Source organism: Eschrichtius robustus, chromosome 13 (assembly GCF_028021215.1).
Source record: "Eschrichtius robustus isolate mEscRob2 chromosome 13, mEscRob2.pri, whole genome shotgun sequence".
NCBI lineage: Eukaryota > Metazoa > Chordata > Mammalia > Artiodactyla > Eschrichtiidae > Eschrichtius > Eschrichtius robustus.
This window is the reverse complement of record NC_090836.1, coordinates 102,239,499-102,265,282: the sequence shown is the minus strand read 5'-3', so window position 1 is coordinate 102,265,282 and position 25,784 is coordinate 102,239,499. Positions and strand designations below refer to the sequence as shown.

Sequence of the window (25,784 nt, the reverse complement as noted above, 5' to 3'; positions counted from 1 at the left end):
GTGAGCTTGGGGGCTGGGTCCCCAGATCAGAGACCAGTGCCTCCTCTGGCTCATTTTCTTGCATCTTGGGGTCCCTGGGGAGAATTCCACATCAGCTGCTTGATCTACAAGGAGAAACAGCCTGCAAAGCTCACACGAACCATTCTCTTTTCCTGGGTGTCCTTTACTTAATGGTCCAGCTCAACCATCGAGCAAGGATGTGTGGGTTCTAGACCGAGGCAGACCTGCTTGGACTCTGGACCCTCCCCTCCCAGCTGGACCCCCCGGCAAGTTACTCAGTCTCTCCAGCCCCCTCCTCTCCCCGAGTTGTCCCCTCGTAGGGCTGCCGTGAGCACGGAATGACGGGTCCGCGTCGGGTTTTCCATTCCTGTTCATTTCTCCATAAGTCTTAGCTCAGTTCTGGGTGCATTCTGTGCTTTCTTTTTCTGTGCCTTTGCTAACCCTCTTCCCTAAGGCTGGATTTGCTGCACTCCATCCTCTCCATCCAATCCTTCCAAAGCCTCTGCCTCCTGACCCTTCTGGGGGAAAGGGGGAGGTCCTCCCTGGGCTCCCTCCCTTCTGGAAGCCCCTCCCTGTGTCACATCAAATCTGTGACAATGTGGCCACGTCCCAGAGTGGATGTCCATTTTTTCCCCATTCATTCATTCATTTGTTCATTCATTCATTTGTTCACTCATGCATTCATTCCCTCCCACCCCCACAGGGTAGCGCCATCCCCACCAACAGGCAATCATGCTCACGTGTTTTAAGTCTTTGTGTTCTTGGGAAATGAGTATTGCCACTTGTGAACTCGTATTTTTAACTTACATCCATGATGTTTATATATCTCATTCTCTTTCTCACTTTCTCACCAGCCCTGATGTTTCTTTACATCCACCCGTGTACCTATGAATACATCTCATCTGGCTTCTTTCCAGATGCCAAATCATACCCAGGGTGTGCGTCCACCAGTATCCTCTCCAGCCTGGGGTGGTCTGGACCTGTGGGAGAATTCCGGGGGCAGGTGTCCTCCGAGGGGACTTGCTGTGTCTCACACTTCTTTAACCTGAGACACGGAGGTAGAAACCTTCCTGGGGGCTGTGCAGCCTACCTGCCCCAGCAGAGCTGCGACCTTCTGTCTTCGTTCTGTCCAACCCACAATATTTTCTGATTTCTGCCAGTGAACCTTCTTTGTTATTTTGCAATTTTTTTTTTTTTTGATTGTCAAGGCTTTTGAGCATCTTTTCCTCTCCTTGTTGACGTCTTGGCTTTCCTCCTCTATAAATTCATGCTGTTTTCTGTAGAGTTGCTGTCTTTTCTTTTTGAGCTACACACTTTATTTCAATTAAATTACTATTTTGAGCTTGTCATTTTCTTTTTATGTTCTGGCATCTGTACATTGTCTTCAGTCTCAAAAACATCCATAGGCCATTAAAGCTCATAGGTCTTTTGGCACAGTGCTAATATTACTACTAAAATATATTTAATAGTCAACAGTTATTGAGCATTTATTACTCAGATGTTGTTCTACGTACTTGTATAGGAATTCAGTCTTCATGGCTCAATGAGGTAGGTATTATTCCTATTACTGCTGTTATTATTCCCCCTGCACCACTTTCCAGATGTGACACAAGGCACAGAGTGGCCAGTTCCTTGCCAAGGCCACTCGGGTGAGCAGAATAATGCCCTCCCCCAAGGATAACCACACCCTAATCCCTGAACCTGTGAAAATGTTGCCTTATGTGGCAAAAGGGACTTTGCAGTTGTGATTAAATTAAGTGTCTTGAGATGGAGATTATCCTGAATTATCCAGGTGGACCCAATGTAATCACAAAGGTCCTTATAAGGGGAGGAGGGAAGCAGGAGGGTCAGAGACAGAGAAGGAGATGTGCTGAGAGAGAGAGAAGGGGGAGAGACGGAAAGATTGGAAGATGGAAGACCCTATGATTCTGGCTTTAAGAACAGGAAGGGGCCATGAGCCAAGGAATGCAGGTCGCTTCTTCCAGATGCTGGAAAAAGCAAGGAAAAAGATTCTCCCGTAGAGCCTCCTGAAGGAGTACAGCCCTGCTGACACCTTGATTTTAGGACTTGTGACCTTCAGAACTATAAAATAAGAAGTTTGTGTTGTTTAAAGCCCCCAAGTCTGTGGAAATTTGTTACAGGCAGCTACAGGAAAACTCATACAGCCACACGCCCGGTATGTGGCAGAGTGCACGCAGCCCAGGGAGCTGGCCCGACCTCAGTGCTGTCCACCATGGTGTCAGTGGGGCAAATGCCCTGACTGGACAGCAGGGCTCACAGGCCTTTCTCGGGCCGCTCGGCTCTGGTCCTGGCTGGCATATCTGGGCACTTCATCCCCATTCCCCCAGCTTCTCACCAAGGACTCCAACGATGCTTGTTAACTGAGAGAAGGTGCAAGTTGCTTGGCTAAGGCAGGTGCTCTCAGCCCTGGCTGGGCGTGTGACTCTGAGAAGATGCCTCAGGGGTCTGGGGACAGGGCCCAGGGTGTTGAGAACCGCTCACTGGGGAGTTCCCACCTATACAAGACCTTCAAAATTGTTACCATTGAGATCACAGCCATGATCGGCTCGGTGGAAAAATAAGGTATATTTCATCAAAAATCATTCTGAAGCTACCCTTTAGCTCTATTGCACACATTGAGTGTTTTGCAGGGGCATGTGCATGGGGACATTGAGGGTGCATTCATTCATTCATTCATTCACTCACTCATCCTGTGCCTACTGTGTACGTGGCATCCAGACATCTGGCTGGAGCATACAGTCTAGAAGGGAGACACACAGTTGGAGTCGAGCAAACCAACGCCAATTACAAACTGACAAGGAGACGGAGGAAGCACGTGGAGTCCTAGGCAGACGGGAGAGTCTGTTGGAGTGACTGGCATTCAAGTTGTCCAGTGCCTGTGATTGCGCCAGGCACATAGTAGGGCCTCAAGGACCACTTGTAAAACAAAACAGGCAGAGGGCAGTAAGCTGGCAGGCAGGGATGTGCCCACCGTAGACTACACCACGGTGGCTCAGCCCTGGGACCCTAAGCTGGGGAACAGGCTTGAGTCTTTTGAATCTCATCTTGACCACTTACTAACTTGCCACCTTGCTACGTGTGTTTATCTCTCAGCCTCGGTTTCCTCATCCACAAAATGGGGATGATCACAGCCCCCTCCCAACCCCCCCTGTATTGTAAGGATTCATTGGGAAAAAACCAACAAAACACAGAAAGCCTTTTGTAGAGTGGAGGGAGAGATGAGGCCAGAGGCAAGCTGGGTGGAAGGAAGGATGTTTACAGGGGCCTGGGCGGGGGTGCCCAGTGGTGGGCATCGGGGTGTCCTCGGGAGTTTGTGGAAGGTCCAAGCTCTGAAGCGTGACCTCATCTGCACAGGCCTCTTCTAAGGCCCTCCTGGGCCTTCAGCAAGATCCTTCTGGCTGCAGTGAGCAGGGCCAGATTGGACAAGGGGGTAGGACAGGAAGCAGGATGGCAGCGTGTGCTGGGGGAGGGGTGGCCGCGGGGATGGAGGGAAGCAGGCGGATCCCAGTGTCATTTAGGACTCAGTGGAGCTGTGTGTGTGGGGGAGGGGGTAGAGGGAGGGGATTTGTCATGATGACTCTGGTGTGAGTAATTGGGTGGGTGGAACTCCATTTACTGAAGTGGGAAGAGCAGGAGGGAAGCAGAATTGATGGGAGAAAAACATCAAGTTTGGTTGTGGGCAGTTTTGGAGAAAAGTCACAAAGAATAGAGAAAAAGACGCGGAGGGGGAAGCTCTGGTGCTTCCAGCGTTCATGGCTTAAGGGGTGTGTCCTCAGCCCCTACAAATGTGGGGGGCAGGGTGGGAGGGGAGACGGGGTCCCACCGCTTATTCCAGAAGGCCTGTAACATCAAGAACACCTAATTAAGACTCTGTCGATGGGACCCGAGAAAAGAGCAGCGTTATCAGTCACAGAGAACAGTCGGGAAGGATTAGGGACAGCCATGTGTTTGGGACAGTCTCGGGCTTTGTTGAGAACGCCACCCCTGGCTCTGCAGAAGGTTCTAGAAGACCCGTCCAGGTGGAAACTGGACTGAACTCCTGCATAGAGCTTCCCTTCCCCGAGGGCTGCACAGTTTCTCCCGAATCCAGGCAGCCTGCACGCTTCACCCCTCGTCCCCATGGAACCCGGCAGCCCCCCTGGCCCAGGGCCGGTTTTTCTTCTCGGCCTCCTCTTCAAGGACGCTGACGAGCCCTACACCGGGAGATGCGGCCAAGAGGAACCTTGTGCAGCTGCCACTGCCACCTGGCCCTGCAAATCCCGCCAAAGGGTGCCTTCCCCAGGGGCTAGGAGGAGTGTGGCTGCAGCCTCAGAGGCTGGACAGCAAGGTCCATCCTTCCCCACCAGCTGGCCAGGGTGTCTTCAGAGGGTTCGTGCTCCTTACTCCTCCCCTCCCCTCCCCCCCTCCTCCCTCCCCTCTCCTCCCCCCTTCCTTTCCATCTCCTCCCCTCCCCTCCCCTCCTCCCCTCCCCTCCTCCCCTCCCCTCCCCTCCTCCCCTCCCCTCCTGCTGCCTTCCTCTCCATCTCCTCCCCTCCCCTCCCCTCCTCCCCTCCCCTCCTGCTGCCTTCCTCTCCATCTCCTCCCCTCCCCTCCTCTCCTCCCCTCCCCTCACCTACCCCCTTCCTTTCCATCTCCTCCCCTCCCCTCCCCTCTTCTCCTCCCCTCCCCTCCCCTCTTCTCCTCCCCTCCCCTCCCCTCCCCTCCCCTCCCCTCCCCTCCCCTCCCCTCCCCTCCTCTCCTCCCCTCCCCTCCCCTCCTCTCCTCCCCTCCCCTCCTGCCCCCTTCCTCTCCATCTCCTCCCCTCCCTTTCCCTTCTCTCTCTATATCACCACCTGGCTCACCACTCACTTGTTCACGCGCTTCCTCAGTGAATACCTCGTGAGTGCTAACGTGGCAGGCGCTCTGCCAGGTGCAGGGACCCACTGGCAGCAACAACAGGATGGTCCTTGTCCCCAAGGAGCCGACAGTCTAGGGAGAGAGAGACAGACAAGTAAAGCAATGTGGAAGACAGAAGGCACTTGGGAGGAAGGGTCAACAAGGAGAATATCAACAAGGAGCCCAACCTGACCGGAACAGGAGAAAATGAAATACCGCTGGAGCTGCTGTGGTCAGGGGGTAAAGAGGAGTCGGACCAGGTGTGAAGGCGGGAGATCGGAAGGAGGGACATGCAAAGGCCCTGTGGGAGAGATAGCCAGCAGCCAGGGGCATGGGAGGCTAGTGTGCTGAGCTCAGAGGTGAGACAGGTAGGGCACATCAGGCAGGCAGTGATGTGAACTCTTCCTGAACCAAGGGACGGGCGTGCACGGAGAGGTATAAGGGAGGCCTAAGGAAAAGGGTAAACTCTAAATAGACCAAGCCACAGCCACAAAGCAGCTCAATCCCTATCTGACTACCTGCCGAGATCGAAAGCATATTCTTTCTGGGGGAACACAGAGTCCTTGAAGTTTTTACACGATGTCTGGCATTCAATTAAAAAAAAAAAATCACCAGGTCTATAAAGAAACAGGAACAGAAGGAAAAACATTGACTCATAGAAACAGACCCACAGCTGATCCAGAAACTGGAGTCATCAGATGTGAAAATCAAAATAAATGTGATTAATATGTTCAGGAATATTGGTAACGGTGGAGAATTTTAGCAGAGAACAGGAATTTATAAAACAAACCAAATGAAAATTCTAGAGTTGGAAAACTCCGTAACTAACATCCAGAACTCAATAGATGGTTTAGTAGCATATCGTTCACAGCTGAAGAGAGGATTCATGAGCTGGAAGGCACATTTACATAAAGTATCCAGAGTGACACACGGAGAAAAGAGAATGGAAGTCCTAGAAAAGAGCTTCTGAGACGTCTAGGATGTGCTGGAAGGTTCCGACATGTGTGCAATCGGAGTCCCATCAGTAGCCAGACACACGGACGTCACGTGCCACCTAATGGGTTGCTTTGAATAGGACGCTGGCACCCTCATCTGGGACCCCCAGCCTCCAGAACTGGAGAAAATAAATGTCTGTTGTTTTAGCCACCCCGGCTTTGGTGTTTAGTTAGAGCAGCCTGCGCAGACTAAGACACTCCTATAGGAAAGAACGCGTCGGTTCCCTTTTCCCTTGGGGCATTGCCTTCTGGATGAGATGCTGCCGGGTTCCAGCCACGCTGGCCTCGGGGATTCTCCACCATCCCCAGCGCCCTCTCCCCCGCCACCGGCCCTGCCCTCACTGGTCCCCGCAACTGGATGGCTCTTCCCCAGCAGCCCGTGAGGATCCTTCCTTCTCTTTAGGTCTCTGCTCAGGCATCCCCAGGACTGAGACCGCCCTGACCACTCCAAAGCCCCCTGCCCTCCCCGTCACGGTTAACATGCCTCCTGCCGTGTAATTCTTCAGAGCACGCTGCATGCCTGACAGCCTGCGTTTGCTCTCTTGTTTGTAAGACAGCTCTCTCATGGGAACGAGATTTCTAGGACTGAGCAATTTGTTGTGTTCACTGCTCGATCCCCAGTAGGGCCTTAATATGTATTTATCAGTTGAACTAACGAACGAACAAACGAATGAATGAACGGTACATTGGATGGCAGAGCAAAGACTGGGAAGGAGCCTGGGCCCTGGATGTGCCACCGAGCGGCCACCTGGGACCCCGGGCAATGGGCTCATCCCCTTTGGGGGCCCATTCGGGTGGGAGGCTTTGTTATTCCCCCCCAGGTCCCCAGTGCACCCCACACTCATGCTTGCCCTGCTGACCGGCTGCCTGGAGTGCGGGTCCCCCAGCTCTCCTTCTGACCATTGTGACCACAACGTGGCCCCGCCCCCTGACCACGACATCTGGGGCAGTGCCCCTCCCCACTGACCTGCCTTATTCCCTCACGACACGCGCTGTTGTGCTGTTACCTGAAATCGTCTCGCCCAGCTGCCTCCACCCCCAGGTGCTGCCCCGCGTTCTCTAGGCTACGACGGGGCAGAGACCAGCTCAGCCCTGCTTCTCCCCACTTCCTCAGGGACCAGAAGGGCTCCTGGCACATAGTGCTTGCTCAATAAATACTGGTGGACGCACGGATCTCTATTTCACAGAAAAGCAGACAAACCTGGAGCAGTTAGGTGACGAATCAAAAGTCACACCGTTTATATCAGATGTGGTACCCAATTCCAGGGCTCCCTTCGAGGGACCAAACTGTCTCTCTAGAAAGAAAAAAGAAAAAAGAGCAGGGAGAGAGAAGATGAGGGAGTGTGAAGGCCCTGAAATCAAAATAATATTTGTAGAAAGGTTTGGTTTGCTGGGGGTTGAGAAATGAATTATAAAACTCTGTCCATTATGTACATTTCTTTGATCGTGATGTACGCCGAGGATTCTGGAAACGTGGGCTGTGGAGACCGAACGGTACCTCAGGATGCACCTACTACAGTCGCCCACTCGGTGCTTTCACATCTTCCAGAGCAGGAGTGCAGGGTACCACATTAGGTATCTGTTGCCTGGAAAATCCGCCGTCCGTGAGAAGATCAAGGCTGTTAAATTATCTCCAAAATAAAAATAAATGCTTAGAGTAGGAGCCGGGAGGGGCCCTCTTGTGAGTTCTATGTGTGAGTCTCCAGGTTTGGGTCTGAGCGTCTATTTTGAATGTTTAGGAACCTGTCTTTGCTATTTCCAGTTCTAGAGAATGTTGCAGGTAGCGAGGGAGCTGATGGTGGGTCTCCAGAGGCCAGGGGTCACTATGGGGTTGGCTTCGCCCTGAGCCTGCGTTGGGAGGTGCTGCGCCGGCCCCTGTCCTCCTGGGGCCCTGGAGGAGGAGCCCATGCTTGTCCTCAGCCGGTAGGGGAGCCAGTGCCGGGGAGCCGGGAATAACCAGCCCCAGGCAGTGGGAAGGCTTTCTGCTGGCTGCTAAGCTGCCCACGGTGACTAAGAATGATGCGTGAAAATAGCAGCTGAAAATGTCACCACCCACCTCCCAAACTTTCCAAGAAAAAAAAGGAAACATTGGCCCAGGGAACAGCAGTCTGTGAGCCAAATGAAGAAGCAACAGTTTATTTGTGGCCAGAGACAAGGCTTCCCTGAAATGAACAACGCTCGTGACTATCTTTGTCCCTTACCCACAAACCAGCCGGTCCCTTGAGGGACGCCTGCGGCTGCAGCACAGTCAGTTCCACGCGGCAAGGCCCCTCCCTCCCACGCCGGGAGTGGCACAAGTTAGTGGTGACGTGGCAGGTCAACTGTGTCATACAGAATATGCCACGTACAGTCCGTCAGCCCCGAGTACTCGTTTACAAAGAGGAGATCATTCCTGCCCAGGCTGCCTTCCAGGGTGGATGCGAAGCTTTGTGAGAGTAACGTGCTGTCCATCAGTAAACCCCCTTATCACGACTGTCCTGTCCTTCTTGACTGAGGTCTTATCTGATGGGTGGGAAGTGGAGGCCACCACATCACCCAAGGGGCTGTCCTTTGCCCCCTCCACCCCAACAGGAACCTACAGTGCTCCCTGACCTTGGGTCTGAGAACAGCACCAAGTGCTATCCTCACGGAGACGGAAGGGGCTCCTGTCAACCGCGGTCGGGGGGCCCCAAGGGGCAGGGCATGCGGGAGTACAAAGCATCCCGAGCAGCACGGGCCTTCCTCATAAAGGGCCAAATAAAGTACTGAAAAGTGTAACCAAATGACTTTGAGAGCCCAGTGACCTGAGTTGGAAGGAGAGTCAAAGGGTATCCCATCCCCCCTGGGTAGAGCGGGATTGTTACCCGGATGCAGAGATGCGGCTCTGAGTCCCCCTGGACTCGCCCCCGCTGTGCCCCACTCCCTGACCTCCCTCCTAGAGAAAATCCAGAAGATGTGGGCTGTAAGATCACTTTTTTCACTTTTAGTAAACAGGGTCATTTTAAGATTCTGATCATTCCTAACAAGCCTTTAAAACCAGCCCTACTATTAACTAGAACAATCCAACAAGAGAAAACGATAAAATCTCAAGCAGACGGAGAAGAGAGGAGAGGGATGGGGCAGGGGAGGTGGTGGAAATGGGGGAGCACAGAATTCAGGTAACAACATGGATGGCATCTCTAGTTAGAATGAGGATTTTAATGCTGATGGTTGCTAGTATTTATTCAGCTCTCACCGTGTGCCCGGCAGACTCTAGTGCTTTCCTGGGTTCACGAGTTTAGTCTGATTAACGACCACCCTGTGGGCTCCACATCTGCTCTTATCCCCAGCCCTCTGATGAGGTGACTGACGCTCAGAGACATGAAATGAATTACCCAGCGTCACTCTGCCCGTAAGTGGCCGAGTCGATTAGATCATCTGTGTGTGTGTGTGTGTGTGCGCGTGCGCACGTGCGTGAGACAAAGAAAGAGAGCCTATCATTGTCTCTTGATTTCCAGAACCTTCCCCTCTGAAACTGCGGTATCCACGATGCAGTTGATGGGAATGTGAATGTATTTCTTGTGGATTTATTTATTCGGGCAATAATAGACTTGGTATCTTCTTAGGCTGTTTTTGACTATCATATTGCTGCACTCTGCTTCATAGTCGTTAGATTCGTTAAAAAAAAAATCCAGCCGTAAAGAGTTAAGAGATGGGGGGACTTCCCTGGCAGTCCAGTGGTTAAGACTTCACTTTCCAGTGCAGGGGGTGCGGGTTCGATTCCTGGTTGGGGAGCTAAGATGCCTAGGGGCCAAAAAACCAAAACATAAAACAGAAGCAATATCGTAACAAATTCAATAAAGACTTTAAAAATGGGCCACATCAAAAAAATCTTTTTTTCTTTTTTTGGCTGTGTTGGGCCTTCATTGCTGCGTGCGTGCTTTCTCTAGTTGCAGCTAGCAGGGGCTACTCTTCGTTGTGGAGCACGGGCTCTAGGTGCGCGAGCTTCAGTAGTTGTGGCAGGCGGGCTCAGTAGTTGTGGTGCACGGGCTTAGTTGCTCCGCGGCATGTGGGATCTTCCTGGACCAGGGCTCGAACCCGTGTCCCCTGCGTTGGCAGGCGGATTCTTAACCACTGGGCCACCAGGGAAGTCCCACACATCAAAAAAAAATCTTAAAAAAAAAAAAAAAAGTCAGAGATGGCACAAGAGCAAGGCAGTGCCTTTGGAAACCATCCCGCCCAGACCTCCCTTATTTGAAACTTAGGGACGCTGGGGAGGCCAGGAGGAGGGAAGTGAGGTGGTGAGGGCAGCCTGAGGCCGAGCCAGCGCCGATTCAAAGCCCCCTGGCTGCCCCTCTGTGACCTCCCTCCTGTGGCCCCTCCTGGGACCCCTCTCCCCCCCAACCCAGCCAACCCCGCTCCTCCTGTGTGGTACCCACTGTCTGGCCCATGGCTGAGAATGCCTGAATCTATCCTAAATCTATCCCTGCCGCTGAGACCTCTTCACTTATTCATGCAAGAGACCTTCCTGAGGTTGTTCCCTGGGTCGGGATCCAATCCCACACGAACAAGGGACTCCCCACCCAAAGGGGGCCTGAGAGGCCCTCACAGTGCAGTCCTGACACCATCCCCCGCTGCCTGGACCATCCTCGGTGGAAACCCCAGTGTCAGACGCCACGCTCCTTCCCCTCTGCCCTGCCCTCCCACCAATATCCTCCAGTCCCTGCAATCTGCTTCTCTCTGGTCCTGAGTCCATCCACTTCTCTCCAAGGCGGGAAAACTCCTGGCATGTTCTTCAAGGCTCATCTTCATGTCCCCACCTTCATGAAGCACACCCTTCCCACCAGGTGAGGATCCCCGGCCCCTCCTCTGGCCGCCGGAGCCCCTTATTTCTGTCTCTGTCCCACATCCCAGTCAGGGCCTGTCTTCTTAGTGCAGCACCTGACACCCTATAAACACTGACCAAACATTTGTTCCATGAACAGATGCGTGGATGAGTAGAATCTGTGACTTCTAATGCTCTGTAAAAGCCCTTCCACGCCATTGGCTCTCCCCACATTATCATGTTCTTGGTCGAGGTAATTGGGGAAGATGGTATTGTTCCCATTGTACAGGTGAGGTAAGTGGGTCCACTACACCTGGGAGCCATGTGTGTGCCTTTCTGATCCTGCTCTGGCTGATGGTCAGACTAGAATGACACCTACTTGGTCCTTGGTGGAGAGTGGACACCCTGATTGGGATGGTAGTGTCGCTCAGCGGGTTTTTTGGTGAGGGTAAGTTCCGTCTGGACACGTAGATTTTGAAGGTCTTGTAACGCTCCAATCTGAGATTTTCTGTTGACAATTGGTACAGCATTAAGGTGCTTTCAAATCTTACATTTGCAAGTATCTGTTCATATTAGACTGGCAGAACCATGAGATTATAGAACTTTATTCTCAATAGATCATAAAGTTTTAACATAGTTAAGAAAAGATCTAAATATACTCACAAGAACATGGAAAGGGTACGTACTGTATTATTCCACTTATGTGAAGTTCCCAGACCAGGCAAAACTCATTTATGGGGACAGAAATCAGAACAGTGGTTGCCTCTGCAGGGATCGGGGTGGAGGGGATTGAAGAGGCACAAGGGAGCTTTCTGGGGTGGTGGGAATATTCTAGATCTTTACTGAGGTGTGGATTCTATGAGTGTGTACATCTGTCGAAACTCATAGGACTATACTCTTAAGATCTGTGCATTTCCCTGTATGTTGACATTTGTATTTGAAAGATAAAGAAGTAAAGCTCTAGGGATCCCCCTCCCCTCTATGTGAACGTGTCCCATGTCGGGGAACCCACTGCCTATGTCACAAGACACCACCTGGTGACAGCAGGGACCCTCTGACATGGGCCCCAGGGGGCCTGGCCAGCTCCTCCTCTGCAGCCAACACCCATCCAGCCCCCACTCAGGTCCTTCAGGGGCAGGAGAGCCAGGGCTACCAGATGACTGAGGGACCAGCTTTATGACAGCCAGGTGACCGGGGTTTGGGCTGAGGGGGTGAGTGGTCCATGCAGGACTCGTGCTGTCAGCAGCTTGCACTATCTGTAGGATGCTATGTCTTCTGTGTAGTGATTCATCCTTTCTACTTAAGTACATCAGTGTCTTTAGAACACAAAGCATGGCATGAAAACAAGTTCTGCAAATGGGGAGGGAAGGTGTTTACATCCCAGACCAGAAACCAGCAACTTGGAATCCTGGAATGTATGAGCTGGAAGTTTGGGGGCCACTGAGATCCCCACCACACACACACACACACACACACACACACACACACACACACACACACACACACACACACACACACACACACACACACACACACACACACACACACACACACACACACACACACACACACCTCTATTCTTGCTCAAGGGACCATGCAGAGCCTGCAGCATATTCGGTTATCTCTTCATGGATCACCTCTTTTTCTTTGGAGGGTAGGTGTGACTTGGGGAACAGCCAAAAGTATTAGATGAAAAAGAAACTCACGGTGTAGAACCCTGCATAGTGTGACCGCAGAGGGACCCACCCGAGGTGACCCCCGCTGGGTCTGCCCTGGCTGATCCCCTCTCCCCGGGTGTAGGTGTGCCCTGGGCCTTGCTTCTCCCCAGAATATGGAGACAGTGTCCGTCCTGGGATCGGGATAGTCATTTGTCAAAGGTTTCAGGATGTCACGCCCTTGGTTATACCCCCTTGCCTAAGACTCCCTCTGGGCAGAGGAAGTGGGAGACCCTCCCTCACTGGCTTTGGGGAAATAGGTTGCCGAGCTGAGAGGGTCTGCAGGGGGATGCGGGGAAAGAGCTGCAAGGGCCTCTGGGAGCCAAGAGCACCCCGCGCTGACACCCAGCAAGAAGACGGGACCCCAGTCCCGCGACCACAGAGTACTGAACGGGCCTGAGGCAGGACCCCGGCCTGGCGGGCACCTTGGTGGCACCTGTGAGACCCGACCAGAGGGCCCACTGAGCCAGCTTCCCACCCGCAGAAGCTGTGAGATAACCAACGTGCGCATCTTTGCCAAGTTCGTGGGATTCAGCACAGAGGAACAGAAAGCGAATACAGCAAGTTACCATCCTACACAAGGGGGCTTGGTGTTCGTATTCGCCTCTAAATCCTGGGAGGATACAGAAGCTAGTAACCAGGAAAAGCTGGTTACCTATTGTGTGTGTGGCGGGAAGGTGGCAGGGGTGCTGGTGGAGAGTCTGTACTCTACACCTCTGTTTACTTGGCTGATTTTGCAAAAAGTAAATGTCGAAACCTATTCAGAACGCGAGTAAACTGATGGTGATTGTGGCGATAGTGATCGAGCCGCTGTCTGAGGCACCACACGTGGAATAACTCATTTAACCCCTTCACACCCCTGTGAGGTGGAGGCTGTTATCGCCTGCACTGGGGAAACTGAGGCCGCGTAGCTTCCTATCGCCCTTGGGCTAACAGAACCCTCTCCCCGACCCCCCATCCTCCGGAGCTGGGCTCTGGGCCTGTGTCCTGCTCTGCTCGGCCATATCTCAAGCCCAGGTCTTGCCGAGGAGGAGGCCTGAGAGCCCGCCGTTGATGCAGGCAGGGCAGGGCGGCTCCCAGAGGCTGGGGAGGTGGGTGGAGGTCACCTGCGAGGCCTTGGGTGCCAGGGTGACTGTCACAGCTTTGCAGACTCCAAACTTCATAGCCTGCAGTTAACGTTCAACAATCAGACCCGGGAGGAGGCTCCTTTACATTCTGGATATTTCCACGCCGTGACCTTTGTAATTCACGTCTCTGTGCGTTAGCATCTGCCATCGTCCGCTTCACTCATTCCTGAATCTGCTTTGTTAAAAATTCCAATGGAAAAATCTCCTTTGATTTAAAAAATTTTTTTTCTTTAAGAAGGAGTTTGTATTTCTAACCTGGTCATTTGACATGTATGAGTTAGATTTCGTCAGCAGATTCTTTGAGTTTCTGTATTTCATTATACTTTACTATTTTTGGAGGTCCATATGCAAGGATTGTTTCACAGGTACCGTGTCTGATCTCAGTGTGTTTTTCTTTGGTTAATAAAAACCACAGTTTGTAAATCAGGCATAAAAAGATGGCATTTCCCTCAGCTCCCAGGATGATGCAACGGTAAATGCAGCAGCTTATGTCTTCCTTAATTTTTTTCCTTTTATTTCTTTGTCTGAATTTCCCTGGGGAAAGCCCTCCAAATAATTTCTTTAGGAGGTAAGGAGACCTGTGTTTCTGCTAGTTTTATTTTCATGTCCACATGCACCTGCAGAATATCTCCACTGTGTCAACCGGGCGTGAAGCATCATTCTTAAGTAGCCACCCCACCCATGGGGGTTTAATTATATTCCTCTTCTCTCTCTCTCTTCCCCTCCCTCCCGGTGGGTCGTCTTGAATCATGATGGAAAGGGCAGCGGAGCAGAGGGGTATAGAGTTAAAGACACTGAAGTTTGACTCCTGGGTTTGCCGCTATCCTGTTCGCTTTGTGTCCTTGGGTAATTGCTAAACCTCTCTGGTGCTTGAGTTCCTATTGTCAGTGGGATCATCTCTGCGTCTGTATAGTGTTGCTGGGACAAAGGACCTCTTTACACAAAATGGTTGCTATCACGATTGTCGTGAATAATCCTTAATCAGTGCTTGGCACACAGAAACTAGCTGTTAGGCAAGCCTCCTGCAGTGGACCGATTGCCAGTGTGTCTGATGGGTCATCGTGAGATGGTCTACACTGTGAACAGGTGGTTATGGCCAGGCGCACACCAGCCTTGAGGTTGACTCCTAGTGGACCTGGACAGCCTGGAATCCTTCTTTCTTTACTGAGGCACAAAGGTGCTTCTACCAAGGGCTAGGATCTGCTGCAGCAAAACCCAGGTGTTCACATTGTTACAAGCTTCAGGTGACTGCCAAGGTGAAGGTCCAAGGGGTTGCAAAGAAAATATTGTTGGTCCTTACACGTCTTGGTTATGTATTTAAGATGCAGTGGCAATTTCAGCGCTAGATGAGGAAGTTTTACTTGCCTGACATCTAAGTGCACACACAAATACTGCCGCGTGCTTGCTTATGAAAATCCACGTGTGCCTTTGTGCAAAGGTACTGGGAACCGGTCAATCAATGTACCAGTCCAGACTCTCGGCTGGGTGATGGCTTCGTCCATTTGAACATCTGTAGGTTGGGTGGCCCACTCGGTTCACAGACGGCTCTGGCACACTAGGGTGGTCCCTGGGCCCTGTGAGTGTGTCCTGTGACCTGCCTCCCTGGCCACAGCAGATTGGTCCATGGAGTGACCGACCATTCACCCCAGTTACCTCCCTTCCCTCCGGGTCTACGAGGATTAACGATGTACAGTGATTGGTCACCACCAGGTGTGTACAGTGATCTGGACTTGTAGAATCTTTGAATCTTAGACTCAGGAGGCAGGGACAGTCCTGTCTCTTGCCTGCTTGAAAACCAGCCCCGGGAATTCCCTGGTGGTCCAGTGGTTGGGACTCCGAGCTTTCACTGCCAAGGGCCGGGGTTCAATCCCTGGTCAGGGAACAAAGATCCTGCAAGCCACATGCTGCGAGGTCAATAAGATAAGATAAGAAAACCAGCCCCTTAGCAGGGCCTCTTGTGCCTGCAGGACCTGGAACCAGACTTGCCCCACACCCCAATCCTCTGATTCCCCAAGTGCTTCTCTTCCGGAACGGGCCAAGCATCTGTCACCTACAGTGACTGTCCGTAGCTTTAGGACCAGGGCCCAGGCTCTCCTTTCTGCCAGCCCCACCCTGCCAACTCCACACTCCCGCCACCCCCAATGTCTTTCCCTGCTGAACCCCCATTGTCAATTTCACTTTGGAGCCTTTTCTGTTCTTTTGCTCAGAACTTCTCCCCCAGTCTTCTTATATTTCAAATCTCAATTTAAATGCCACTCCCTTGGGGAAACCCTCTCTGATCCCTGGAATCTATCGAGGGCTGGGGCCGGGGGCTGCAGACACAGTGCCTGGGCTCCAGGGGTCCGCAGCCTGGAGTGGCTGACAGAGCTGCAACGGGGCAATGACAGGGCAGCAGGAGAGGCCCCGGCAGGGAGGCACAGGTGTGTCGAGCCCTGAAAAGGACAGGCGTCCCCTCCCTGGGAAGCCACGAAGTTGGCCCGAGGAGACAGATAAGGGACTTGGTGCCAGAAGAATGGCCCTGAAAGTGGAGGACCCAGAAATCGGTGAAAGGGACAGAAGCCCCTCCAAACCACTGGCCCCATCAGCTTGTGCTTGGGGCTGCCCAATTGCCGTTCCAGCAGCTCACTTTGCAGGCCAAGCTCAGGGTGCCTGTCACCTCGGGCGCCAGTCGGTGGGAGACACAGGGCTTGCAAACCATGTACCTTACGGAGCCTTGTCCTGTGTCTGAAACACGCCGATGTCCCAAGAAGAGGAGATGCTGAGCACGGGTGACTTGGGAGGGCGACGCCGGCACTGCGGGAGCACCCACCCCTGGAGGAGAGCAGTGTCTTCTCCTGACGTCTTTCCCCACCGCAGTCCCTCCCTCCTCCTAACCTGCAGGAACCCTCCAAGCTATTTCCCCCTTTGCAATCGACCCCACCCCTGCACACCCAGGAGCTAGTTCTTTCTAGGTGAACAGAGAAAGATGGCACCTAATTAAGATTAGACATGCTGTTGTGGCTCTTTGAAACTTATTTCCCTCTGCAAGTTAATAATCCCTACCGATCACCCTTTTCAGGGCAAATAATTCACCCTGGGAGACAGTGGCAGTGTGCATTGTACCTGATTCACCTTAAATGGCTTTGAACTTTTAAAGGGCCCCCCCTTTAATGGTGGTGTTGAAATAGCTCAGGATTCTTATAATGATTGTAATTACAGCTGCTGTTTAGTTAGTACCAATGATATACTAGACACTTCACTTCCATTCTCTCAGCTTCCCAGAACACCTCTGCAAGCCAGGAATTATTATTCTGAGAGAGAGAGAGGGAGAGAGAGAGAGAGAGAGGGATTGAGAGAGATTAGGGGACTTCCCTGGTGGCGCAGTGGTTAAGAATCCGCCTGCCATTGCAGGGGACACAGGTTCAATCCCTGGTTGGGGAAGATCCCACATGCCTTGGAGCAACTAAGCCCGTGCGCCACAACTACTGGGCCTGCGCTCTAGAGCCCGCGAACCACAACTACTGAGCCCACGTGCCACAACTACTGAAGGCCGCGCGCCTAGAGCCCGTGCTCCGCAGCAAAGAGAAGCCACCGCAATGAGAAGCCCGCGCACCGCGACGAAGAGTAGCCCCCGCTCGCTGCACCTAGAGAAAAGCCCGCGCGCAGCAACAAAGACCCAACGCAGCCAAAAATAAATAAATAAATAAATAAATTTTTTTGGAAAAAGAAAAGTTAGAGAGAGATTAGGGATGGATATCTCAGAGATATCACACGGCTTAAGGTCACACAGCTGGACAGATTTGAACTAAACCTGCCGGCCACGCTTCCTCCATCCCACAGTGAGGCTCTGATTCAAGCATCTCAGAGCTAGGAAGGACCTCAATCTCATCCCCACCCCGCCGGTTTTACAGGTGAAGATGCCCACCGTCTGGGGAAGATGAGGACAACTGCGGAGATCAGAGTCCTTGGGGAGGGGGGTCCCAGGGGGCCGTGCTGGATGAATGAGGATTTGGGGGTGTCTGTGCTCGCTGGGTGGGGGCTGGGAGGAGGTGGGGTGATAGCCAGCTGGACCTAGGCCAGCAGAGACCTACATGCTGTGGCTGGCAAGGAACAGGAATGTGCCTGGAAGGGGACAGACTGCTGCCAGGCGGGTCTGCAGAAGGACCAGGCGGGCCAGGGCCACCAGTATCACCCCCGAAGCTCCTGCCACCACACCGCGCCCCTTCCGGCCACCTGCTGTCTCACTCGCCTTGATGTCACAGGTGTTTACAGCGCTTCCAACGGGCAGAATCCATTGTAGATTCCTGTGCTGTTGGGTTACCCGGATCTCTGTGCTCTGCAACGAAACCACCACTTAGCCAGAAATCAAATAGAAGCAGAAGCAACCAAGCGGGCAGGGAGGAGGGGGAGGGAGGGAAGACAGTGCAAAGGCCCAGGGGTGACATGAGTGTGAGCTTGGGGAACATGAGGGACTGTTGGTGCTCCGTGTAGCTGGAGTGACCGGTGAGGCCGGGAGGGGAGGGCGCCAGCTCTCAGAAGCTCTCCATCCTGGGGCTGATGACTTTGAGCCAGGGAGGGACATGTTCCCATTTGGTGAATGAGCTGAAAGGAGGCGGGGCGGGGCAGCAGGGCCACAGGAGGTCTCCAGGTGAGAGAAGCATCCGGGTAGTCTTGGACACGGGAAGAGCCACTTTGCTGTGGGACCTGGGGCCTCACTGTCCGTGGGGGCAAGAGCCGGCTTGGGGATGGCCCAGGCTACTGGGCAGCATGGGTGGGGGGCCATTCACCCAGGTCCCAGATGCAGGGGGAGGAGGGGGCTTGGGGAGAGGGGGTGTTCTGTTTTAGACACATTCTGTTTGCTTCTCCGGGGGGACGTCCTCACAGACATACCTGGAAAGTGCACATGCGGGAGGCCACCTGCATGGAGACGGAGATCTGGTAGCAAATGGTCATTTCCCTTCCCCCAGTTCTGGCAAAATCCTAACAGCCAAGCATGACAGCACTGGAAGCAATATTAACAATATTAACTTTAATATATACATCAACATGTAAATATTTATACTTATTTATAAATTTTTGTTTATAAGTACTTATATTTAATATATTGTCTATTATATATTAATACATATTATAAATCTATAAATATTAAATAATCTTTAAAAATTTTAAATTTAGAAAAAGATTTAAAGAAATTCCTGGACACGATTTAGCTCCCTTGCCCGGAGTCTTGAGTTGGCACTACTCTGCTTAATCCTACACTGTTTGTTTAATCCTAGGCTCGAGGCAAACCATTTCCAATTCACTTTAGTTTTTTTATTTGTTATTAAAAAAAATATGTATTTATTTATTGGCTGTATTGGGTCTTAGTTGCAGCACACGGGCTCTTCGTTGCAGTGCGTGGGCTTCTGTAGTTGTGGCGTGTGGGCTCCAGAGCGCGTGGGCTCAGTAGCTGCGGCGTGGGCTTAGTTGCCCCGCGACATGTGCAATCTTAGTTCCCTGACCAGGGATCAAACTGGCGTCCCCTGCCTTGCAAGACGGATTCTTAACCGCTGGACCACCAGGGACGTCCCCTGATTCCCTTTAAACTGCTCGTCTTGTCCTCGCTCCATCTCAGGGGCCCCTCCCGCTTTGACTCCAGAGCCCCTGGGACCGGCTTCCTCCAGCTGATGGAGGTTTGCTCTGCCATCCCTCTGGCCCAGCACTTCGTCTGCTTATCTCCTGATGCGAAGCAAAATGAAATACTTTGGAAAGCAGGGCCTCCTGGTGATCTCCCGAGCACTCTTCACATCGGCTTTGGACAGATATTCCAGAGTGTCCTGGGGTAAGTCCCCCTGACCTAATCCCCTGCCCACCCTTATGCTGCACACCATACAGGCCTGGCTTTCCTTATTTCCTCTCTGGCTTTGCCACCTGTGGTGGGTAGAATGGTGGCCCCCAAAAGATATGCCCACATCCTAACCCCTGCATCCTATGAAGGTGACTGAAAGTTCTGGGACCAATTCCGACGTAGAGCGGGGTCCCCACCCCTCCAAGCAGTGCCCCAACACCAGCGGGGCATCCTAAAATTCAACTCAATTCCGACACTATCTACTCGGAGACGGCAACAGATCCCACAGGTTAAGGCTCCGTTCCCTAAGACCACCCCACTTCAGTGCCAATCTCAAGTCCAAGTTCTTACCTGTGCTTACAAATCAGAGGTTCCCATGACCCCCGCCTTGGGTTCAATTAATTTGCTAGAATGGCTCACAGTACTCAGGAAACCTGCTTCCTCACTAGATGACCAGTGTGTCACAGAGGACATTAACAGATACCAGTCGACAGCCAGATGGAGGGATACACAGAGCGAGGTCCTGAACAAAGGGCTTCAGTGCTCGTGGAGTTTGGGGCCCTGCATCGTGGAAGCCTTCTGGTTCCCCAACCTGGATGTTCTCTGAAGCCTGTCCTTCTGGATTTTTATGGAAGCTTTATTGCTTTGGCACGGTTGATTAAATCATGGCATTGGGCATTGATTCAACCCTCCAGCCCCTCTGCCTGGTCCAGAAGTCATGGATGTGGGGCTTGAAGTTCCAACCCTCTGACCACACAGTTGGACCTCCTGGTAACCAGCCTCAGCCCTAGGTTTCCAAAAGGTGCCTCGTTAACATAACAAATTATGCCCTAAGTGATGTTGATGAAGGGGTACGTACAATCAAGCGCACATCCTGGAAGAAGGTTACCGCTATTCTCGAGGAGCAGATACCTCAGTTAATGGTTTTAGTGCTTTTCTGAGTATGGGAAGATGCAAGAATCCAGGTTCATAAAAATTTTCTCCTGAAAATATCTGACTCTCTGAGGGCCACTTCTGTCAGTTTTCCCAGAGCACAAAGTGCCTCAACCTGCTCTTTGCCCTGAATTCCTTTCAGGGTGTATTGTGGCCACTACAGTGGATAATGACTTGATTCTTGTAGAACTGGAGGGCGGGCAACATTCTTTAGTTTATAATCCCTTCCCTTTCGATCTTAATTTCAACCAAAGTTTGGGAGACATTTCTCCACCAGTTTGTCCCACTGGTCTAGGAATGCTCATTCCCAGGTCAGGTGAGGATTTCATTGATAGGCCACTCAATGTGCTATTGGTAGACTGTTAACAGCAGCCAAAAGCCTCTGGACCACCTGTCTTACTAGTCTGTTATGGTCAAGGAAATGGTTCCCTCTTGTTGCTTCTTCCCATAGCTAGAGTTACACTATGACAATCATTGATCTTATAGGACTATATATTTGGTCAATCATTGCAAGTTGCCTAATCATCGTTAGTTTTACCTGAGGCTCAGTCACACATCTGGTAATGCAAGAAAGAACAATCGTGCATTTGGTAATGCAAAATAGGCAGAATACAAGTAATATAGCTAGTGACATTAATTAGGTCATAAGGAAGTATTTAAGCTAAGAACTTCAACTAGGTGCAGCCCAGTATCTCCCCAGGTCATCTGACCAGTCTGTTCTGCACCAGTCGTTATCTTTAAGGGAAATGTTATATTGGCACCGTACGTAAAGCTCACCAAAGATATCTGCACGTACAAGGTGAGTGCTGGGTCATCACGACCCCATCATGATTGAGAAAGGAATGTTATCTGCTAAGGAGTTACATGGCTGGGGCCAGAAGGAGAAAAATGGATTTTTATGGTTGAGCAGGTATTTCTGCCGTTGGGGAGGTCTGGTTAATGTAGATGCACAATGCACACTAGAGGGGAGGGAGGAGGCCCAAACAGGCAGAGTAAAATTTTATGTTTAAATATTTCTGGTGTTGCCTTAAAATATGAATTTTTATTTCATCACCTAACACATCGCCTGTCACAGTTAACCTTCAAAAGAGTTAACTTTTGGGGTGAATAGTGGGATACGTACATTCTTATTCTTTTGGTATATCTTTAGCCAAACAGACCTTAGACATTTTTTATTAGAATTTGAGGAACACCCTCTTGGGAGCTGGCTTTTCAGCAGGACAGGTGCCCAGACTGCTTCTGGGTCTAGCTGGGATAAACGCCTGCAGGAATCTGCATGTCAAGAAATAAAAGTTTATGCAAAGGCAAGAACAGACCTGTGGAAAGAGCACAGATTTATTATAATCTCTAAGTGAATAAAGAAATAGAATGTAACGCATATGAGTTGTTTTTTAGTGGATAAATAGTGAACAGGGTATAACTAAGATCTATATTGATGAATTTTTTAAAAATCCACAGATAAGTTATTTCACCAAAAACTTTTTTTTAAGAAAAAAGCTTTCTGTTATAAATAGAATGGTGTAAAGTCAGGAAACAAGGGAAAGAATAATCAAGCAATTCTCTGGAGAAGTCTCCAAGAAGTATGACTGTAGGAGGGCCCTTCCTAGTGATTAACATTTAATACAGTCTCTGGAAAAACCTGAGTTCCTGTTGCTCTCTCTTCTGGGAATGACCTGACAAGCCGAGAGGGAGAAACTCAGTCAGCCTCCTAAGGATGCTGGGGGGTGGGGAGCTGGCAGTGGAACTCCAGGTCCGCAAGCATCACTTCGTGGCTTGAGGGGAAATAATGCCGTCATGCTGATAAAATGATGACTCTGAGCTATCAGTTATGATTCAACAAAGAGCGTTCAGGACAATGGCATGTGGAGTGATGGAATTCTAGAATTGGAAGAACCATGCTGACGGTTGGATCTGATCTCTGTTTAACAGAGAGGAAGCTGTGTCCTAGAGAGGTGAACTGACTGGCCCAAGGTCATCATGTACCAAAGAATTTGGCCTTGGCCAAAGACAGGTCTGGCTTTTGTCCCCGGCAAAAATTTAGATTTCTTCTAAACCCTAGGAATTTCCCGAGTGATAGGAGTGTCTTTATTATTCCTGGAGTTTCCCTCAGACCACACCTGGCAGCTTATGCTGATAAAAGAGGCTCACGATGGGCTGCAGAATGGAGCCCCAGTAAAAACCCTGGACACCGAAGCTTGGTTGTGCTTCCCAGGTTGACCGTGCCACGTGCGCATTGTCACACATGGATGCTGGGACAGTAATGCATCCTGAGGCCAATGGAAGCTTTGAGTTTGGAACTTCCCTGGACTCCACCCCACACATCTCTTCCTTTGGCTGCTTTCAGTCTGTATCCTTCCCCTAATAAACCATAACCATGAGTGTAACAGCTTCCAGCGAGCTCTATGAGTCTTCCAGTGAGTTATTGAAACTGGTGGTGATTTGGGGAACCCCTGAACTTGCAGTTGGTGTCAGAGGGGAGGGTGGTCTTGTGTAGACGATTCCCTCATACTCTGTAGTTGACCTTGACTCCTTGAGGTTGGGATCAGCTGTCTTGGGCAGACAGGGCCAACTCCAGGAATTCATGTAGTGAGTTTTGACTGAGCCAGGGCTGACATGCAAAGCAGAAGGACCCTTTAGATGATGACAAGGCCAGTGGTGGGACGGAGTGGGCAGAGGTGGAGAGCCTTGTGTGAGCAATTGAGTGGAGTTAGAGGACAAGAAAACAGGAGCCCCTCCCAGAAAACTGTTTCCACGTTTGCAGTGCAGAGGGAAGCCAGGCCAGCTCCTCGTGAGTAAGGCTCTCCAGGGTGGTCAGAATTCCAGGGAAAGGCAACCTTGGGGTTGAAGGGTCTCCACGGTTTGCAAAGGCAGAGGCTGGTGATCGAGAGGCGAGGGGCTGCCCAAGTGACCCTAAAACCAGGAAGGACACACGCAGTCCACGTCCAGTCTTGACCCCAGATCTGTGTTTGTCTCCTGTGGCTGCTGTTACAAATTATCCAAAACAGTGGCTTAATTAATACAACATTGTAAATCAACTATACTTCAGTTAAAAAATGGACAAATATAAATAGCTAAAAACATAATCGAGTCATAGGAGTAGAATCATTAGTTAATTAAAAAACAAAAACAAAAAAAACGCAGTGGCTTAAAACAGCACGAATATATTCTCTTACAGGTCTGGAGGTCACAGGTCTGAAATCAGTTTCATGGGGTTGAGCCAACGCGTTGACAAGGCTCCACTCGAACCCCTCTCTCATCTCAGTGCCAATGACATTCATCATTGTCACAATCTAGCGCTGAGAGCCTACAGGCAGCTCCAGTGCCTACAGGCAGCTCCCGAGCCGCGGCAGGACTCCCCTCTGTGGGGTTCTGGGAGAAGGCTCGCTAAAACTTCTTCCTCTCCTGGTCAATGGCCAGCCTCATGGGTGTGTACCCTGGGCAGTTAGTTACACAGGGTCTGGCGCTCCGAAGGAGTCCATGCTGGATTGAATGCTCTGCTGTCACTGCGTTGAAATTCTTAATCATTTTTGAACAAGGGGCTTGCGTTTTCATTTTGTACCGAGCCCTGTAAATTACGCAGCTGGCTCTGGCCCAGCCCTAACCCCTTACCTCCAGCAAAGACACCTAGAAATGAACTTCATAGTTTTTTGGACACTTGACATAATTTTGGTTAATATTTCATTGCATTTTTCTGGCCTAAGCATTCATAAGTGTTATTACGGTCCCTGGGAATAAAGTTTCTGGCAACAAAGAATGTCCTTGTAAGGCGTTCTTTTCATCAAGAGAGGCAATCTTGTCAATGAAGATTCAAACACAGGCACCGTTTGAATTAGGGAGTGATTATTCCCATTAAGAAGATGTTCTCATTTTTAGAAAATGATTCCCTATGGAATTCCTTTAAATAGCCCACTTTCCTAATGCATTTTTAATGTGTTTCAATATATTAAAAATTATTTACACGCAGTCCTCCCAGGTCTGTTCATTTAACCAGCTCGCTGACTCCCACTCGGTGTCGGCCCTGCAGTGTTCTGGAAGGACTGTGGCCAGCGGGGCGGGAAAGAAGGTGGTCCCTCCCAGAGGAGCTCCGCCTGGTTGGGAGTGGCCCGCCCTGCGGTGAGCAAGGGGACAGGGGGGCGTGTGAGCCCAGGGAAGAGTGCAGCTACCCAGGGAGCCCGGGACGTTTTCCCAAAGCAGGGGAGATGCAGATGGGACCCAATGGGTTGCCCTGGAGCTTGCCAAGCGGAAGCGGCAGAAATGCGAATTCCAGGGACAGAGGAGCTTGTCACAGGGGCTGAGGTTGGAAAGTGGGTGGGGACTCTGGGAAGACCCCAGGCATCGTGTGTGGGGAGGAGGGGGGTCGGCTTGGTTGGCTGCAGATCAAGGGTCCTCGTGCTAGTCTGAGGAGCCAGGCATAGGGCAGTGGGGAGAGAGGAGTGTCATCCCCAGAGCCGTGTTCTAGGAAGATAACTGCCCATGGGAAGGCAGATCAGAGCCTCAGGATCCTGGAACTGCGGGCAGCTGAGAGGCGCGGTAAAAGTCATCGGAGAACAGTGGGGCCGGGGCAGGCGGAGGCCCTGGGGGCTGGCATGTAGGAGGCTTGCAAACCAGACCTGCGGATGGCTGACCCTCAGAGGGTCCTGAGGGTAGAACGCGTTGAGGGGAGAAAAGACTTTACCTGCTGCACGCTCCACCACATCTCAGGATCGGGGCAGGAGGGACAGGTGTCAAGGGGAAAGGGGTCCAACGGGCCTGGTCCAAGTCAGGTCTCGGGGGAGAAATTGTGTCCCCGGCGTCACAGAGAACCTGGTTTGCGGGCCCCAAGCCAGAAGGTGCTATTCGATGGGTCAGGACGGCGCTTGTTTTATTTCCCGCAGGTGCTACTCTCTCCTCCAGCCAGAGTTCCACGTGACCAGAGCCTCTTGCAAACCAGATGCGGTGGGACCCCCGGATGCCATGGGACAAGCAGGGCCATCTCTTCACCTGGGTGGGGAGAACCACATCTGGCTACGGCCAGTCCATCGTCAGAGATGTGGAAGTGCTGGGGCATTGCTACCCTCCTTGGTCCTGGGATACAGGCTGACAGGTGGCATCTCTCCCCTTTTCTTTTTCATTCAGAAAGAGCTATTGTGGGGCTTCCCTGGTGGCGCAGTGGTTGAGAATCTGCCAATGCAGGGGACACGGGTTCGAGCCCTGGTCTGGGAAGATCCCACATGCCGTGGAGCAACTGGACCCGTGAGCCACAGCTACTGAGCCTGCGCGTCTGGAGCCTGTGCCCCGCAACAAGAGAGGCCGCGATAGTGAGAGGCCCACGCACCATGATGAAGAGTGGTCCCCACTTGCCGCAACTGGAGAAAGCCCTCGCACAGAAACGAAGACCCAACACAGCCAAAAATAAATAAATAATTAATTAAATAATTAAAAAAAAAAAAAAGCTAGAAAACATTATTTAAAAAAAGAAAGAAAGAAAGAGCTACTGTGTGTCCGCGCTGGGCCAGCTCAGGGTGTCCCTTGGCTGCTCCCAAGCTCCGT

At 51.5% G+C, this 25,784-nt stretch overlaps 1 long non-coding RNA gene across 1 annotated transcript in view; it reads left to right on the top strand.

Annotated features, from left to right (window-relative positions):
• LOC137775327 (uncharacterized) overlaps positions 1–25,568 on the top strand; it is a 105,838-nt gene extending 80,270 nt beyond the window's left edge. Inside the window, exon 3 of the long non-coding RNA XR_011076005.1 lies at positions 25,371–25,568. This is a non-coding gene — a long non-coding RNA (uncharacterized lncRNA). The remainder of the gene's footprint in view (positions 1–25,370) is intronic.
• The last annotated feature ends 216 nt before the right edge of the window (positions 25,569–25,784 follow it).